Here is an 18,856-nt window from a genome sequence, read left to right as displayed (position 1 = left end):
AGCTAACAACAAGCTGGCACCAATTATACTGAAAACACTTGTCAAGATCACAACAAATACCCAGGAAATTCTGCCTAATGTAAGAGTTTGATGATGGCTGGATTAAAAAACAGATAAGAACGAGGATGAAATTTTTCTTGAAATTCACATCAACCCTCGTAGAATCCTTTATGGCATCCAATACATCTTTCACGCCAACCCTGAAAGCTTTGTCAGTGTTTTTAAACTGCTTCCTCCATTCTTTAGAAAGTTGTTTGCTGTTAACAAAAGGTACAGGGATTGTCCCGAGTGGGAGACCAAGAATACGATGAACATCTTTATCAGTGATTTTTATTGTCCTCTTGTCCAATACAATTGAACAATCATTAGAAACAAAACTGTTAACAAGGCTGTATCCTAGATATTTTGGATAACTAGTAAGATTGAAATCAAGAATACATCCAAAACCTGTACTAATCACCCATTCTCTTTGAGATTCAGTTAAATTCTTAACCAAGTTGGTGAACAGCGAAGGACTTATCTTAATCAAGATCTTATGTTCTTGATCTGCGTTTTTCTCTGCTTCTAGCTCGATCTCTTCTTTCTCAGGACCTTCGGTTGAAAGTTTCTTTTTCTTCTTAACATCAGGAATCTGTTTCTGTTTTTTAATTGATGTCAGTATATAAACAATACAGGTAACTTCATTTTACACATATACAAAAATTGATTACAAACCTCAACGACTAGATCTTTACTTTTTTGCCCCAACTTCCGTTTTTTACTTGTTTCCTCAGTATTGTAATGAACAGAACAAGCTACATAAAAAGGATATTGTTAAATATTTATACTGGAGTATAAACAATTAGGAAATATTTAACAATGAAAAATGAATCACTAAAATTAAAAAATATTATGAGACACTGACAATTGCTACGAAGTGACTCTATAACCATGTCTATTTCAACATCTGCTTTGGATTTCTTGATGGTATAGTCTTCAGTTGATGAGCAATCAAACATGGCTACAACAAGACAAAAACAGTCTGTGTATCAAAACAGTGAAACAGGTTTCCAAACAGAAAAAAGGAATGATTTTTGCTTATAGACCAAAACCATACATATGTGTGAAAAGATGCCGAGAATTGATTTGCGGAAATCCTTGATTTGTTTGGTAGAAAACCAATTCTTTGTCATCTAAAATAGAATAACATGAATAAGTTATGGAAACCGATGCTATAGGAAAAAACAAAAGTAAATGCATAAAAGTCTTACAAAACTAGGATAGTGCTCTTTCGTGCAGAACACTGGTGGACACATCTTTAAGAACATGGTTGCATAAAACAACACAAAGAAACCACAACTTTTAGCATCATTTTGTTTCGGAACCTGCATAACATTTTTTGGTACAGTTAGTTTCTTTCTCATTTTAAATATAAAAATGACCTGATCTGTTAATTTAAGATACCTCTGGGATTAATACAGGAATGTTCTTCACAGTTGTCGGAGAAAAGTTTATATTTGCAAGTTTGTAAAGAGATACCAACATCCTAAATTGTAACAAACCAAAACACGATACAAACATCACACACTGATTAAAACCATATATAAAAAAACAACAAAAATCATAATGAAGCATTACCCATGGATGAACTCTATAACATCTTTTTTCACAGAATCCTTTAGTGAATCTAGGAGAATAAGAGCCGGTTTTTCGATCTCTACTTCAAAATCATTACACGGGTTGCAAAAAACCATTAAAACCCAGTGATTCCTGAAAATCCATACATTTTACGAATTTCTTATAAAATACAGAGTACTAAATAATCATTGTCAATTAGAATAAATATTTCAGCTTTACCACAAGCATATTGGGAAGAAAATGTATCTCTTCTCAAAAAACTTATTTTTTAGCATACAACTTAACACTTTATCCCTGCCCTTTCTGTTGTCATAGTAATCTTTGATGACAAGGGGATCTATATACAGACAGTGTTTTGCTTTCTCTTTCCCCATTAATATCCATAAACGCCTATAAATAATGAACAAATTTGAAGAATGTGAGAACTTTTGTTAGAGTAATGGATTGGTGGTGTAAACATTATAAGCTCGTTACCTTAAATATTGCTCAGCTTGATCATCATTAAGCTTCTCTGGGTCAAATGGACAAGCTGAAACAGATCGAAACTAGTAAGATATACAAAGAATAAACCCTAATCTAAGTAGAATATTAGATTGGGATGATATTATACCTATATCAATAGCCTTGGACGAACGCAAGTTCCTCGCCATTTTTTGCTCCCAACTATGCTTTGGTCAGGTTTGGTAAAGTTCTTTTAGGGATTCTAAGAAAGACAACACAACTTGTAAGAAATAAAGTAGAACACAAAACTGAATTCGTTTTTTTTTTCCACTATTAACCGTACCGATGTATCCATTATTCAGCAATAAATGAGGAGTGTGAATGTCATCTGTTTGAACAACAGGTCTAATAAATATCACTCTTGCAATGCATTGTAAAAAAGAATACAAGACTGTTACTCCCTCTGTTTTTTTTATATGACACTTTTGACCTGGGCACGTAACTTTAGGTGGGTTGACCGGATAGTAGAAATCATTATTTTTGATTGATTTTTTTGTGAATTAAAATTTTGATTGTATATTTTTATTCAGAAAAAGAAAAATTCAAAAATAATATTTTTAACTATCCGGTCAAAGCACTTAAAAGTGTGTGCCAAAAAGTCAAACGTCATATATTAAAAAACAGAGGGAGTATATGGTAAGGAAGATTACTAGAATGACTCCTAAAATTTTTTAATATTATGAAAACACTATACAACATAAAAAAAAATAATCGTTAACAATGCCTAAGTTCAATTTTTGAGTAAAATTATTACGATTTTTAGTATTTATTAAAAAGTAATTAAAATAGTATAGGAAATTATAAAGATCTAAGATATTATGAAAATAAAAATTTGTGATTTGATTTGTTTTAGGGAAATAAAAATTGACTAAAACTTTTCCTTTTTCAAGATTTAATTTTCATTAAACATTTGCATATGTATTCGACTTGTTTGAAAAAACTAAGTAGAACACAACATTGATTTCGGTTTTTTTTTCCCCTTCGAGGAGTATTAATGTCATCTTTCTGAATTACAGTCCTAATAAAAAAAAAGTTTGTAATGCATTGAAAAAAGACTACAAGACTGTGGTATGATAACGAAGATTACTAGTTTTTCTACCAAAATTTGAAATATTATGAAAAATACTATACAACATAATAGTATAATCATTAACAGTACATAATTTCAATCTCAATAATATGAAAAATTATTAGGATTTTGAATTTTTCTTAAAAATAAATAAAGAAATTATGGTTAAATTATAAAGATCTAACATTTTTTATAAAAATCTAAGATATTATGTAAATAAAAAAAAATTTGTTTTGGTTAGTTCTAAGAAATAGTCCCATATTTTCAAAAAAGGTAAATGACTAATTATTTGTCTTTATCAATAATTTTTGATTAATTTAATTTTCAGTAGACTTTTGCATTTTTAATTTGATCTTGTACTCGACGTGTAATATGAATCTCTTTAGATTGGTGTTGTGAACTCTTTGATAAGTCGATTACATTAAAACGACCACACAAGAAGTCAGGTTCTATCCACAAGGAAGTCTTTTTACAGCATATTCCATGATAAAAATCTATAACTAAATATATTCATTAATTTTTAATAGTAATTCTCTCAAATTAAATATTTTTTATTAAATCTCGTTTATGTCTCCATCATTTCCTTATATCATACCTCAAATACATATAGTGACGTTTTTGTGAAAAAAAATAATTGCTTCGAAAATTTTTAATATTAAATTTCTGGGTAATTTACGTTACGTAACCGATATTCATTAGTGTTCTAACTCATAATAGTAAGATTTTTAAATTAAAGACAAAGCAAAAAAACTTGATTTTTTTTCACATACAAATAACATAAAAATTTCCCATTATATACAGAGAACAAATGTGTGTTAAGACAATTCAAATTTATTTGAGTTCCAAACAGTGTTCAAAAAAAGGATACATCTCTTTCCATTACTTTATCAATCAGAAAAATAATATTATTCTACATACAAGCTAATAACATGTTTCCTCTAATAGTTGTTCTGGTGTTATTAGAGAATATTTTAACTGATTTCCCTTAGAATACTCCATTTTTTTTTGAAACATAAAATGTATCAAAAAGATATTGTCTATTAAACACAAGGTGTACGTTCTAAATTTTAAAAAATAGAACATGCTATAAATAAGGATGCATGCATAATAAATATGACACAAAAATTCAAACTAACCTTATGTCACTCCTTTAATCAAGGTTGTTAGTAATATTCAGAACGCTTAATTGATTTCATCCGTAACTCATATTTTGAAAAAAAAATTATTCTCATTTCTTCATCGTTGTTCAGACAATCAAAGATACGTTTTCTCTAATACTTGGCCAAAACTCTGTTTGGTGGCGCTGATTAGGTCGTATTTGTTTACCTCGCATCAAAACTATTTTCCAGAATATATTATACGTGCTTTTACTGTAATTTCTTCTTCTTTTTTTTTTTTCCAGTTTTTGAAGATGGTGAACGATGACAAAGAAAATGTACATAGGACACCGGTATTTAGAGGAACTCCATACCCGGCAACTCGTGAAGTTCTATCAACTATAGTCAACAATGTTAATCGGGTACCAGCATTCACACCATCTAAAGGGAACAAACTTTCTCTCTCAGGTTGCATCTCTTTTTTTTTTTGGATATAACATCTATTCTTCCACAGTTCAAAATCAAAAAAAAGTCTGATAAAAGCCTTATTTTTGTGCTTCATTAGGTTCAATTCTAAAACGTACAAGAAACAACACAGAGAATAATGCGAATAATGAAACTTCTATTCCTGTCAACGTCAATAGCAGTGTTACACCTTCGAAAAAGAGAGTTAGGATCGTAACACCTCTAGAAGAAGTCGCACAACTGAAATCCACTTCATTGGAAAAACAGTTGATTCCAGTATATTCGAACCAAAAAGAATTATGTAAAGATGGATTGGTTGGTGAACAGTTTCAGGAATACGTGATGAAAGAAAAAACATATGTTGAAGTGGGGAAAATTGTTGAGGTACTAGTTTCTATATATTAATTATTTGTTTTTGAGGAATATGATTCACATTTTAAATATATTTTTTTTGGTATTGTTCTCTAGGTTCCTAAACACCAAATAAAAAAATCTGCAATGATCACTGTTAGAACGAGGAAAAGGAACAAAAAAGATTTTGAACACTGGTTACTAGTAAGGTATCAGCCTAAAGTTCTTGTTGATGCTGTCAGGTCTCTTTCTCCGATCCAAAAAAATGGGTCAAGAACACAGGTTTTGCTTCTTTGCTTTCATTCAGAATGAACCAGTATCCACAAGCATTATGTTATGATTTGGCTTCTTGTTTTGATGTGAATTTAACATCTCTGGTGTTCGGTAACATTACTATACCAATAACACAAGAAGATGTAAATGAAGTACTTGGGTTACCTCTCGGTGGTGAACGTACAAATAATACGTAGTACACATATTGAGGACAGATGGAGAGATCAGTTTAAGGAACTTGTAAAGGATGGATGGAAAGTGACAGCGAACATGGTCTGCGATGCAATAAAAAATTCCAATGAAGCTGATAGATTGTTTAAGCTGAATTTTCTGGTGTTGATGTATAATGTTCTTATTGAAGGACCAACAAATCCTTATGTTAAGCAAAACATACTAGGTTTTTCCGGCAATCTAGATAATTGCAGCAGCTATAATTGGTGTGATTATTTGATTGAGAACCTAAGAAATGCAATTCTGGCATGGAGTGAAAAACCAGACAGCAAGTACTTCACTGGGTCTATCCCAATGCTTGTTGTAAGTTTTTCTCATAGATCTTTTTCAATCTTTTTTAATGATAAAAATTCTGATTCTGAAATAATTAATTATCCTTTTTATTCAAAACTGTGAACTTCGTGTAATTTGTTATTTTTTTACAGTATCTCTATGTTGATCGAGTTGTAAATGGGAAACGTCAAGTCAGGCGTAAAAAACCAACTTTTGTAGGATGGTCAGATTCCCTCATACTTGACAGACAGATTTCAGAACTCGCAACAGGCAGCCTCAAGACATTTTTCAATGGACGTGTTGCGTTACCACTGAGAAGCAAGCATTCGGATGATGAGAGCAGCTATGAGGTGTTTTTATTAGCACACCAGTTTTACTGATCTGAATATATTATAGGAATTAATATGTGTTATTATATAAAAAATGTTTAAATTTTATGAATAGGACAACACATGGAACATTGTTTCAGCAGCATCATCGGATGACGACGAGGTACAATGTGATAGGAATGATGAACATGGTTCTTTTAACAGTGTTCCAAACGTATCACAGGCTGGAAAAGATTTAAACCAGTTTGAAATATTAACTGATGGAAAACTTAGTGAAGCACATTACGAGGTAATCACACACTGTTATAATTTATTTATTTTTACATGATGACACAATGTGATATTAATTTTTTGTGTAATATTTATACAGAAAGATGCTGGCGTTACTCTGACAGGAAACTTTGTTCAATCAATAGGAGAACAAAAAATTCTTGGGAAAAAGGTAAAATTCAAGCACAAGATAAAATCGAATATAACAATATCATACATTTGTAAAAGGGTCAGGGAATAACTATGTAAAGTTTCTTTTTTCTAGGTGCCTGAGTATGTCCTCAGTGAACTGGAAGATTCAATTGTTGGATACGAGAATATTCAAAGGAAGTGTATAATGTATCTCTTGTCTTCTAAAGAATTGTTCAGTAACAATAATCTTGTTGATGGGCTGCAGAAAAGATTTGTTGATCTAATAGTCAAAGCAAACGAGTTTGTTGAGAAGGAGCTGAATATACAGAACTATAAAACTCTGTTCAATAATTCAGTTCTCAACTATGTGAGTATGAGACGTGAAAATACTGGTTCATCGAATGAAAAGGTTGATGCTGGTGATGGTCTCATCAATTTTACTACAAAGAAGTCTGTGTGTCCTGATAATTTGGTTACCACGAACGACATGGTCGAAGAAAACAAGTCAGAACTCTTCAGGAGTATGGAATCACAATCAAAGTTCCTAAGTATACAAGAGAAATGTTTGTCAAACGATCTAAAGACACCAGGTGATGGGCGCTTTTTTAAAGTTAATTTGGATGCAACAATCCCAACCTTTGACTTAGGAGAAGAGTTCAAAAATCAAGAGCCAAATCCAGATTCGAGTAGAGTTCCTGGCCTTGCAATGCAGAAACCAGAAAGAGACAGAAAGATTGCTAATATCTTTAGATCACCATACATAGACCGAATAACAAATATAAATGGAAAGAATTTCAGCAAAGAAGAAACAGAACTTTGGGAATGGCTTCACAAAAATGAACAGTACCCAAAGTAAGTGTTCTTAGTGTTATTCATTAAAAGGTTCCAAGTATGAGTTGATATTTATTATTATTTTATCCATGCAGTCGAGTCTTGTTCAAGTGGCAGAACATCATGTGTTATAAAATTGACTTCCAGTCAATGAAAGAAGGTGAGATAAAAATGACTTCAGCGTTGGATGTATGGTGCTGCTATTTGAATTATTATGAAGAACTAAGATCTCCAACGTCTCCAAGACGACTATTCTGTTACACAGAGACAACTGTATGTTTACGCTTTTCCCTTCGGGTTCTTTTATTTATATTTCATCAACATGTAAAAATTTAACTAGAAAAACATGTTCAGGTTGGAACGCTGAATGGGTTCACAGACGAATCCATACAAAAAAAAAATTCACAACATTTGCAGAGAACATGGATCATATTTTTGCAACATACAAGACCAAAATACATGATTATGATTTGGTAATATTTCATGTCTTTATCATTATCAAATTTTGTCTTCTATTATGAAAGATAAAAAAATCATTGTTGTATAATTGACAGGTTTTCTTCCCAGTTCACCATGTAAATCATTACTATGTTGTCTGTTACAACTTGAAGAATTCATCTATAGACATCCTTGATAATAGAGCCTCGGAGCGACCAATCAAGAATCTGTATGGTCAGCCACTAATTGTTCTGGTAAAATTTCCTAAAACTGTTTTGTTCTTGTGTTCTTAGATGTTGTTTTACAAGAATCAGACACACACTGAAATCATGTCTTCAAAATTCTCAGCAAAAACACTTTGTGAAGTATCTACAAACCCAGAATCATTACAAGTTTGGTGATATATCGAAGCTTGTGCCTCAGCGCCTTAAGATGAGGTGGCAAACAAAAGAAAATGGGATAGACTGTGGTGTTTTTGCAATGCGTCACATGGAGACATACTTTGGAGGAGGATCACGGAATTGGGATGCGAAATTTGCACCTGAGAGTGTAATCTTCTGAATGACTTGTTAGTTTAAAAGATAATTCGGCTTGACATATCGAAAGCTAACGTCTTTCCATATTTTCATTTGTAGTATACTCAAAAGGTTCAGATAAGGAGGCTTCGGATTCTGTACACATACAATATGATTTCGAGCCGAAACAATTGTTGTTTTGGCATGATAATGGACGAGATGAAAGACCCATCATTGGTTCCCGATGAAGATGTTCTTCGTGCATCTATGCAGAAACCGAAGAAGATTTAGAAGCTTTCTGGATTTTAAAACATGCGTATTTTGTTCTTAGTGTTTTTGATGGACATATTTCCCGGTTTGCCGTCTTTTTTTTTTTGTGTTCCTGTGTGCTCCTTATAAGAATTTCCTGAGTTTAATATAATAAAAAGATGTTTTACTTATATTTTGTTTTCAACATTTAATATATTAAAATATTTATTCGCAGGAATACAAACATAAACTTTTGTTCTGTTTTAGTGATTTCTTTTAAACTGATGAAAGATACTGCTTTGACATGTATCAAATAAATTAAATGTTCCTATATAAGAGACAATTTAATCTTTTAATGAAAAACATATTGCTTTTTTTTTCATGAACGAAAAACATGTGTGAGTATATTATTTCTGAATTCGTGATATAAACTTATAACTATTTGCCAAAACGTTATTTGTTTGTAAAATAATTGTACTAAATTAGAATTCAATGGAAAAGATTTATTAAAAATAGAAACATCAGTATCCAGAAAACATCAAAACTTAAAGCAATAAATCTTGCGAGTCTAATTCTTAACAGTAAGAAATGGTCTGCTAGATAATAGGCGTTTTAAATAATAGTACTACATTCCATTTTTATCATCAAAAATTCCCTCCATGGAAAGTAACGCAGAGTTCGTGCAGTTCCCGAGACTTCTCATTGTTGTTCGAAGTCAGTATTGTGTGCAACATGTCCTGCCTTAGATCATTTAGCTGCATCACTTGTTCATACTGTGTGCATAACAAATTATTATAAATACCAGCAATTAGTAAAAGGTAAATGCATAATAACGAATTCGGTAAAAAAAAAACACAACACATACACTTTCTTTTTTGATCTTAGCATCCCAACTTGAAGTACCTCCACCAAAATACGTCCCCATATGATGCATAACGAAAACACCGCAATCAACATCATTGTAAACAGTCTGCCACTCCATCTCTAAACGTTCAGGCACTATGGAAAAGTAATCAATACTTTTCGAAGCTTTCTTCTTGTTCAGAAACATAGTGAAGTGTTTATGCTGAATATAAAAAGATAGAAGCATCAAATAGATGAAAAAATTAAATGTGGTATTAAAATAGATTCACAAAATTTGAATTAATGTTTCAGTGTTTACCAAGACATCTATCTGATCACCATACAATTGAAGTAATGTTCTATCAGATCTTCTGTTGTCTAAAATTTCCCTGCTAGGCGAACGTAAATCATACACAACAACATAATGATGGTTCGATGCAATCATTGGAAAGAAAATCTACATGAAACAAATTTCAACTAGTCAGTGAATTTAAAATTGCATTACAAAAGCAAATTTAAAGGCAGAGTTCCCAGTACCATGCTTAGATCCTCAAGACGGACATCATAAAGCCTCATTGTATCTTCTATGTTTTCCACGAAAACCTGATTCATCCTCTCATATGGTATTTGTTTGGTTGCATTTATGATACCAATCTAAAATTAATTCAAGTCATCTTCTATTAGCCAAATGACAAGTATAATAGGTTCATTATGACTGTTTTTCACTTTTTATGGAAAAAAAACTCACTGTGTTCTGTGTGAAACAAAAAAGCCTCCTTGCTGAAGAATTATCCGCAGTTGGGACAAGCAAATTCAATACACAGCTCCAGACATCTATTACTGACGACAGTACCATCTCTCCAAAATTCAGGGACATGAAATCAATCTTGCAAGCAAACACAGACCTCCATTTGAAAAAAACCATACTGAAACAGATGAAAGAAAAAATGAGGAGGCCACATAAAAATCCTGTGCTATCTAGAATTGACTGCATTTCAAATTTTTCTTACTTGTCGTCATGTTGTTCAGAATTCACGATATCCCATAGAATCGTGGGCTGCTTTTTGAATTTTCCATTGAATGGCTCAAGATCTCCAGATGATGTTTTTGTTTCATTCAAAAGTCCACGAACTAAATTCTTATAAAGGAAACATGTAGCCTTCTCATTTATTTTAACGAATTTATTCTTCATTACATCAATAGAATCACTACCAGGGTACTGCTCGTAAATGTAAAGTAAGTTCCTCATGCATTTTTCTTGTTTTGAGTTGTAATCATCCAGTGCCTCTTTTAAATTTGAAATCAGAATCTACATTCCTCATTCAACCAAAAAAAAAAAATTATACAGGTAACAAACACTATTTCAAAAAAAAAATAATACAAAACCTTAAAAGAATTTAAAAGCACCTGAGGTGTTGCATCAAGATCATTATCAAATTCCTTCCTAATGTCATTACAAACACCGCGAATGATTGACGTAACCATATCATCAGCAGGATTTACCTAATAATGTGTAATAAAAATTAAATTTAAAAACTTAACAAGTTTTCGAAAGAATTTAAGAATTCGAAATTTATTACATACCTTATCATCAGTTGGAACATCATTTGTTGTTTGAGAGATGCCTTGAATTTTAAAACAATCTAATGTAATCACAGAGACTGTTTCACTTGGCCATCTTCTAAAAGATGGCTGAACCATTGGAAGCTTGTTAGAATGCAAAAGTACTCTCTCAAATGAAAAAAACTGCAAAGACATTGTTAAAAAAATTAATGATATTTTAACTAATAAAGAAGGGGAACTTTTAATGGAATAGTTGCAAGAAACTACTCACAAGCAGGAATACGAGGGATCCTTTGAAGAACCTTTTTTCCCTATTCTCATTCCAAACAACATATTGCTCCTGTAAGCACTGAATAAGATACTTACACCAATTATATTTCTTGCAGTTGTCAAAATCACCATTAAATTGAATCATTCGCGTATTAATATAAGGAGTGGATGACCCCTCAAAAAATACATTGCTCAGAAGCAATATGAAGTTTATTTTAAATGGCTCATTGACTGTGTCACATGCAGCAATTTTTTTGCAAATGTCAACTGGTGTAACCTTGTAGCAATTTCCGACCTGACCATAAGAGATTGCCCACCTTTTAATGGCATCGGTTGAAAGACCAAAATCAACATCTGTTTCACCAATAGGTAAACCAAGAATCTCACTAACATCTTGTTCGTTTACAGGAAAAGTACTTTCATCCAACCTCAACAAGGGGGGGTTTGGTTCAAATGCCATTAATAAGAACCTGGATATCTCAAGGGGATACTCCTTCAGTTCAAAACTTAGTACAAAACCAAAACCCGTCGAGCAAATCCATGATTTCTGATCCTGGGTCAGAGAGGACAAAACGTCTGCAAGCAAACAAGGTCTAAATCTAACAATCGATCGATCATGCCTGTACATTGGAAAAAACGAAAAAGTAACATAAGCGATTCTAGTTAGGGTTCCATAAACAAGTCGTCATGAAAAGGAACAGTATGCAGAATATTGTCTTATAGAACGAACCTTTTTTCATCCATGCCTGTTTCAGTCGTCGTCTCTTCTAGGGTTCTATGGAGAGTTCTTCTGCGTCTGTAGTTTTTTTTCGTTTTGTTCTAATAATGTAGTTGTCAACTGAAATCAAACCTTCCAATATTACAGTATCGCATGATTGACGCTGGTGTATAATCAATTCAGAATCTTCCCTTTTTAGAATTCGTATAAAATTCGTATTTTGTTTTTAGCCCTGTATTTTGTCACGGTTTCTGACCAGCGTGCCCTTGAGTGTATACACTTTCTACTGATGTAATCAACGGCTGTTAGAGGGTCTCTAGGGTCTCTCAAGATGTGAGGTCTCCCTGGAACTCGACCCTATATATATATATATATATATATAGGGTAGCACTCCATAGCATACCCTCTTGTATGGAGTTACGTAGCACACCATTATAAATATATACATAATATATATTATATTATATATTTTATGAAATATAATTGCCAATTTTGATTATTAAAGCGAAAACGAAGTTATACAATTTTTTTATTCCAAAGATCATCTAGAATTATGCAATATCTCAACATGATTCTATAACAGAATAATAATCATCCAGAATTATTCTGTTGTAGAATCAATTTCAAAAATATACTTTTTTTAATCAAATTTTAAGTGTTAAATTACTTAAAGTAGATACATTTTATAGTATTCTATATTAGAATCACGTTTTATATGTATTCTATAACAGAATTTATAATAAAATTGATGATTTATAGTGGCGCACTATGTAACTCCATATAAGGAGTACCTCTTTGGAATGTTGGTCTATATATATATATATATATATATATATATATATATATATATATATATATATATATATATATATATATATATATATATATATATATATATATATATATATATATATATATATATATATATATATATATATATAGGGGTTTGTTCAAATACAAACCAACTTTATCATAAAAACCTAAAAACCAATTTCAAAACTAAACAAATATCCCCCCAAACTCTTAAAAACTAACAATATCACCCCCCCCAGCTTTGCCATCAACTTCCCCAAACTTACACTTTCCACCCCGCCACGTCACCACGCCACGTCAGCGCAGGGGGGGTCCCCCACTGCTGACGTGACACTGCCACGTCAGCACTGGGTCACACCCACTGCCGACGCGGCACTGCCACATCAGCAGTGGGCTGACCCAGTGCTGACGTGGCAGATGATGTCAGCAGTGGGCCCCCCTGAGAATTAAAAAAATAAAAAACAAAAAGATTGGAGTGCTCATAGCAAAAATGGGAGTGGAAATAGTGGTTTTTAGGTTTGTATGGGAGTGTGGTTTGTAGTGGAATAAACCCCTATATATATATGAATAAATCTTAGCGTACATCCTTATTCACTACTAATACACTACCTGCTTTTTAGGGTAACATGTGACCCCCTCTCTCACTTCTGTTTGTTATCGATTTACGTGTGTTTTAACAAATTCTTATTACTTAGTCAAATTTTCACCTTTAACTTCAATTTCAAGAAAAACTTTCTTATGTAATTTTGATTTTACAAAATATTTACCGACTATAATATAATTATATTTTAATATATAATATGTAATTTATATAAAATTATATTATGAGTTTATATAATTATAATTTTAGTATATACGCATTTGATCCATCATATATATATTTAAAAAATTATAGAGGATGTATCATCATATGAGGTTATATATTTAATATATATATAATTATATATTTAATATGGCTTAATATTTACTGACCATAGTTTTTAAATAAAAATTATATAATATTAATAATTATACATATAATATTATAACTTTTATTAATATATATATAATTTTATTAATATATGTATATTAAGATTTTATTTAAAAATTATGTGAAAGTTGTCGATGAAAAAAAGTCCAGGAGCTATATAAATTTATTGTGTACTAGTTATTTTTCTTTCTTTTACTATTTAAGTAATGTATTTATCAGAATTTTGCTAACAATAAAAACATACAGACAAATAATATTAAATTTTAAAAATAATTTTTGACACATGATACAAGATAAATTTGATATTTAATCATGAAAGGCATAATATAATATTATATAAATTACATATTATATACTAAAATATAATTATATTATGGTCGGTATATATTTTGTAAAATTTAAATATAAAGGAGGTTTTTTTGGGGATGAAGTTGAAAGTGAAAATTTGGCTAAGTTAAAAATAAGAATCTGTTTTGTCACAAAAAAATTTTGTTGAAATACACGGAAATTGATAACAGTTGATGAAAACAAGTGACAAAGTGGGTCCACGTTTTACCCTAAAAACCAGGTAGTGAATTAGTAGTGGATATGTATGTACGCTAAGATTTATTGTATATATATATATATATATATAGTACAGTTACATGAATCACATGATTTTAGTACTATAAATATATTTTTTACGGTATGTTTGATAATCTTTCAGTATCGTTGGTACCGAGATCTTTCCTATTGTTGCTTGAACATTTTATTGAAATTATTTATTCATTTCTTCTTTGTAGTTTTTTTTTGTTCAACCTCAATCTCGTGTGCACGATAATAACTCATACATATCCAATCCCCTTCTTAATAATCATACATTTTTCACTTTAAAAATTAATCATACAATTCTATTTTAATTGGAATGTAAGATAATTATACAAGAATTGCAAGACATATAGTAAAACGGGAGACATTGTCATATTGAGTCTGTTATAATGGATATGTTAATTGATTATCGTAATTATTGTATACTATGTTCATAAATCCAGATTGATGACTGGACGGTGGTGAGAGTGATTGCTAATATTTTATATTTTAATTTTTTTAAATTAAATTCTTGATAACAACATTGTTGTTGTCTAATTACAATGTTACAAATTCATACTCTAAAATCTACAATTTAACTTCAAGCAACCCAACTCTTATATAAAGTAATATGTGTTAAGTTGCGACCACTCCAAAAGATAATTCAAATTGGTAATTAATATCATTTTGTTTTGTATATAGTCTTTGTATATTGTTTTTTTTCTAAAAAAAGAAAATAATTCAATAATGAAAAGTCTTTGCATATTGTTAGTAGATAATTCAATATTAATTAATTATGAGCATATTATATTAATATTATTATTAAGTTACCAAGCACATTTACAATGATTAAGTTACCCATCAAATTTTAATTTTTCTGTTAATATTGTGCTAAAATTACCTCGCACATCTTCATCTCTCACGCTTTTACACAATACTAATATTTTAATCATTATTCCAACAGAAATGTGCACCTGTAAATCAAATTTTTATGTACCTCCTCCCATAATTATTATAAATTCATTCTTTATATGGTTTTTGAGCTTATTCTATAATTTCGGTTTTTAAAATTTTACAATACTTATGATGTGTATAAATCAATCATGAAGATGATAAAATGGGTTGCATTATTTTCTAAAATATGAAATATATCATATTTTTATTAATTGATAAATAAACTAAATGTATAAAATTAGAAATATATAGAGTTAAGAAATATCTTGATTTATTTCAAAAGTATGTCATATAACCTCAACAAAACTAATTTAAAAAAAATCCATTTAACATCAACAAAGATTGCTAAATGTTTTTTACTACTCGTTTCTCTTGATTTCTCTCTTTCATATTCGAACTGTCTTCAACATTTGACTTTTCAACAAATTTTCCTCCTGCAACATTTAAAGTATAATCGATATTAATCAACAAACAAAAACCATCGTAACTTAATATTATTTAAGAAGATATGATATATTATTAATTGTAAATATAAGTAATATATGTATATAATCAAAGAATATACATAGCGCAGAAGTAAGGACAGTGTAAAAAGCATTCATACATACATCTATAACTCCCTTCACACACTTCAACACATTGTTGACAACATTCATCACCTGAAACCTTTATATTTTCTCGAAAAATAAGTAACATCATAATTAATAGCCCCTCAAAATTAAATTTAATACCATTCTTCATCATTTTTTTGCCTAATGTACGTACTTTAAAGTTTAGACTATTAATATGTGTCTTAGAAAATGAACTTTGGGTAGTTATTTATACAACTTAAAGATAACAAATACTCCCTCTGTCCCTCTCATTTCTTTACAGTTACTATTTTGAGATGTCCCTCTCATTTCTTTACGTTACTATAAATAGTAAGTTTTTTCCATCATTACACTCACTATCTTCCCCCACTATCTCATATTTAACAATAAAAACTATTATTACACCCACTACTTTCCTCCACTATCTCGAATTTATTATTAAATATTGACGGGTCCCACCACTTTACCCACTTTTCATCTAACTTTACTCATTTTTCATACATTGTCTTGGTTTCCGTGTCCCCCTCCAATGTAAACAATTGAGGGGGACGGAGGGAGTAACATTAAAGACAATATCCACTCTTAATATTAGAAAATCTAAAAATTAAATATATATGTAAATGCAAAGTAAAGCAATGATATCTCATTAATCAAGAGAAATCTTTGTAATTAAGATCTGCCTAACTATAAAGATCTGGATCCCACTATAATCTTGATGTAGATACGTAGCGAAGCACTCATACATTACCCTTTTGAACACCACTATATATATAGAGAGAGAGTTGGGTTCAATGGAGACCAAAAACTTTGGAGTTCTTAAAGACTACAAGATCTACCATTAAAATAATCTAGCAATTAATGGACATGATTAAATATTTTTTGTACTGCATTTCTAATAATGTAATATTAATAATTTAAATTATTCTTGTCCAGCATTTCTAGTAATGTATTATTAATATTCTTGTCCTGCTTTTCTTGTTTTAATTTTAATTTAAAACTATCTTTATAATTTACACTATTCTTGTCATACATTTCTAGTAATGTAATATTAATAATTTGTCCCGTATATTTGTGATATATCTAAGTGTTATTTTGTCTTGCAACAAATTCAATTCGTTGCAGGACAATGACAATGAGTTCGGTGCCAATCATATCAATGTCCAACTACATCTTTGTTTTGTATGCAATTATTATTTTTATTTGTTAAGATTTCGGTGATTGAACACCAATATATATTATGGAATTATTATTTTATGTTAAGATGGGTGAGAAATAGATGGCTGTGATTAAGTCTCTATAGCCACAAAAATTAGTCTCCGATTTATAACATTTGTAATTTTTATCGTCTATAATTAAAATTTAATTTGAAATACAAACCGATCATACTGACTGAATTTATTACAACATGTTATATATTAAGGAGACCCGTAGAATAATACCGACCGGTTGATAAAACTCGATCGAACAATAAATGGGTCAGGTTCCAGACAGAACCGCTTAAACTTAGAACCTTAGAACCACATTAATAGTCATTAAATGAAAGTAATTTTAATATGTGAAATTAAACATATGAATATGTTTTAATATGGTACATATTTAAATATACATGCCTTCAATTAATGCACATTCTTAATTTATTTGATCATTTTACAATAAAAATATATTTAATATTTAATTCATATATCTTAGTAAAATACGAAGAATTCGAATGTGTATGTTTTGATGTCTTATTATTATTAATATGTACTACAGCAGAATTTCGTATTTTGTAATATTATAAGAGCTAGATATGTACTGCATCAGAATACCGTGTTGTGTAATATTATATGAGCTAGATATGTACTGCAGCAGAATCTCGTGTTTTGTAATATATTTAGTTAGATATGTACTACAACATAATCTTGTTTTTTGTAATATTACATGTACTGTAGCAGAATCTCGTGTTTTATAATCTATTTTAGTTAGATATATACTGCAACAACAGCTCATTTTTGTAATATTACATGTACTGCAACAGAATCTCGTGTTTTACAATATTATATTATTAAAATTGATTGAGAATCATAAGTTGTAGGTTTGATTTGCATTTATAACAAAGTGCATATATATTAACTGATTATTATAATGAGTAGGCAGCATTTAATGATTATTATGATTTGTAATAATGATTTACATATAAGATAAGGTATATTAAATAGCATTAAGTTGTAATTTATATAATATAGCTAGGCAGATCATGACCATTGAATTCAAATTCATCTAATGGATGTGTGTGGTCCTAAGTTCTAATTTTAATATTGGTTCTAATTTGAACATCACCCCGATCAAGTATATCTTGATAATACTCCTTTCTTGAAAATACTTCTGTGAAAATGTTTTCTCTCCCTTCATTTTTTATTTAATGTTGGATCAGCTTCACATATTTTTTTTGAAAAGAGTAGCTGCTATGTTGTACAATGTTAATTTTACAAAGTTGAGTTTTTTTAGTTAAAAAATATAAAAAAGATAATAATTTTAGTTAAAAAGGACAATCAATATATCAATATATCAATCAATATACTTATACAAAGGAGAAGCGAGGGGCGTATATGTGGCGCCTCTCACATCGCTCCGTTCGATTTTTCTAATTTTCTGGAATTTTTGGATGAAAAATATCAAAAATTAGAACTACCTTTTTTAGTTTGATTTTGTTTCACATTATTTATGGAATATGGTAACTTGAAAGTTTTAATCTGATTTTGTTTCAGATTATTTAATTATGGGAAAGAGTAGCACACAAGTCTCTCTGCACCTATAAATACCCTATAGATTGTAGGGCTTTGGATCATCTAAACACAACCTCCTCTTTCTCTCAATACCGCAACCATACCTCTCTCTGGTGATAGTTCTCTTGCTCGATTTCTAACTCGGTAATGCCGTTTTTCTAC

At 30.3% G+C, this 18,856-nt stretch overlaps 1 long non-coding RNA gene across 1 annotated transcript; it reads right to left on the bottom strand.

Annotated features, from left to right (window-relative positions):
- Positions 1 to 1,891: 1,891 nt before the first annotated feature.
- Positions 1,892 to 2,340, bottom strand: LOC135152909 (uncharacterized). Its single transcript, XR_010292179.1, has 3 exons — positions 2,228 to 2,340; positions 2,092 to 2,146; positions 1,892 to 2,007 (listed from the first exon to the last, which is right to left on the bottom strand). It is a non-coding gene; the product is annotated as an uncharacterized LOC135152909 (long non-coding RNA).
- Positions 2,341 to 18,856: the final 16,516 nt, after the last annotated feature.

Source organism: Daucus carota, chromosome 5 (assembly GCF_001625215.2).
Source record: "Daucus carota subsp. sativus chromosome 5, DH1 v3.0, whole genome shotgun sequence".
In the NCBI taxonomy this organism is placed as follows: Eukaryota; Viridiplantae; Streptophyta; class Magnoliopsida; order Apiales; family Apiaceae; genus Daucus; species Daucus carota.
This window is presented reverse-complemented; position numbering and strand designations above follow the sequence as displayed.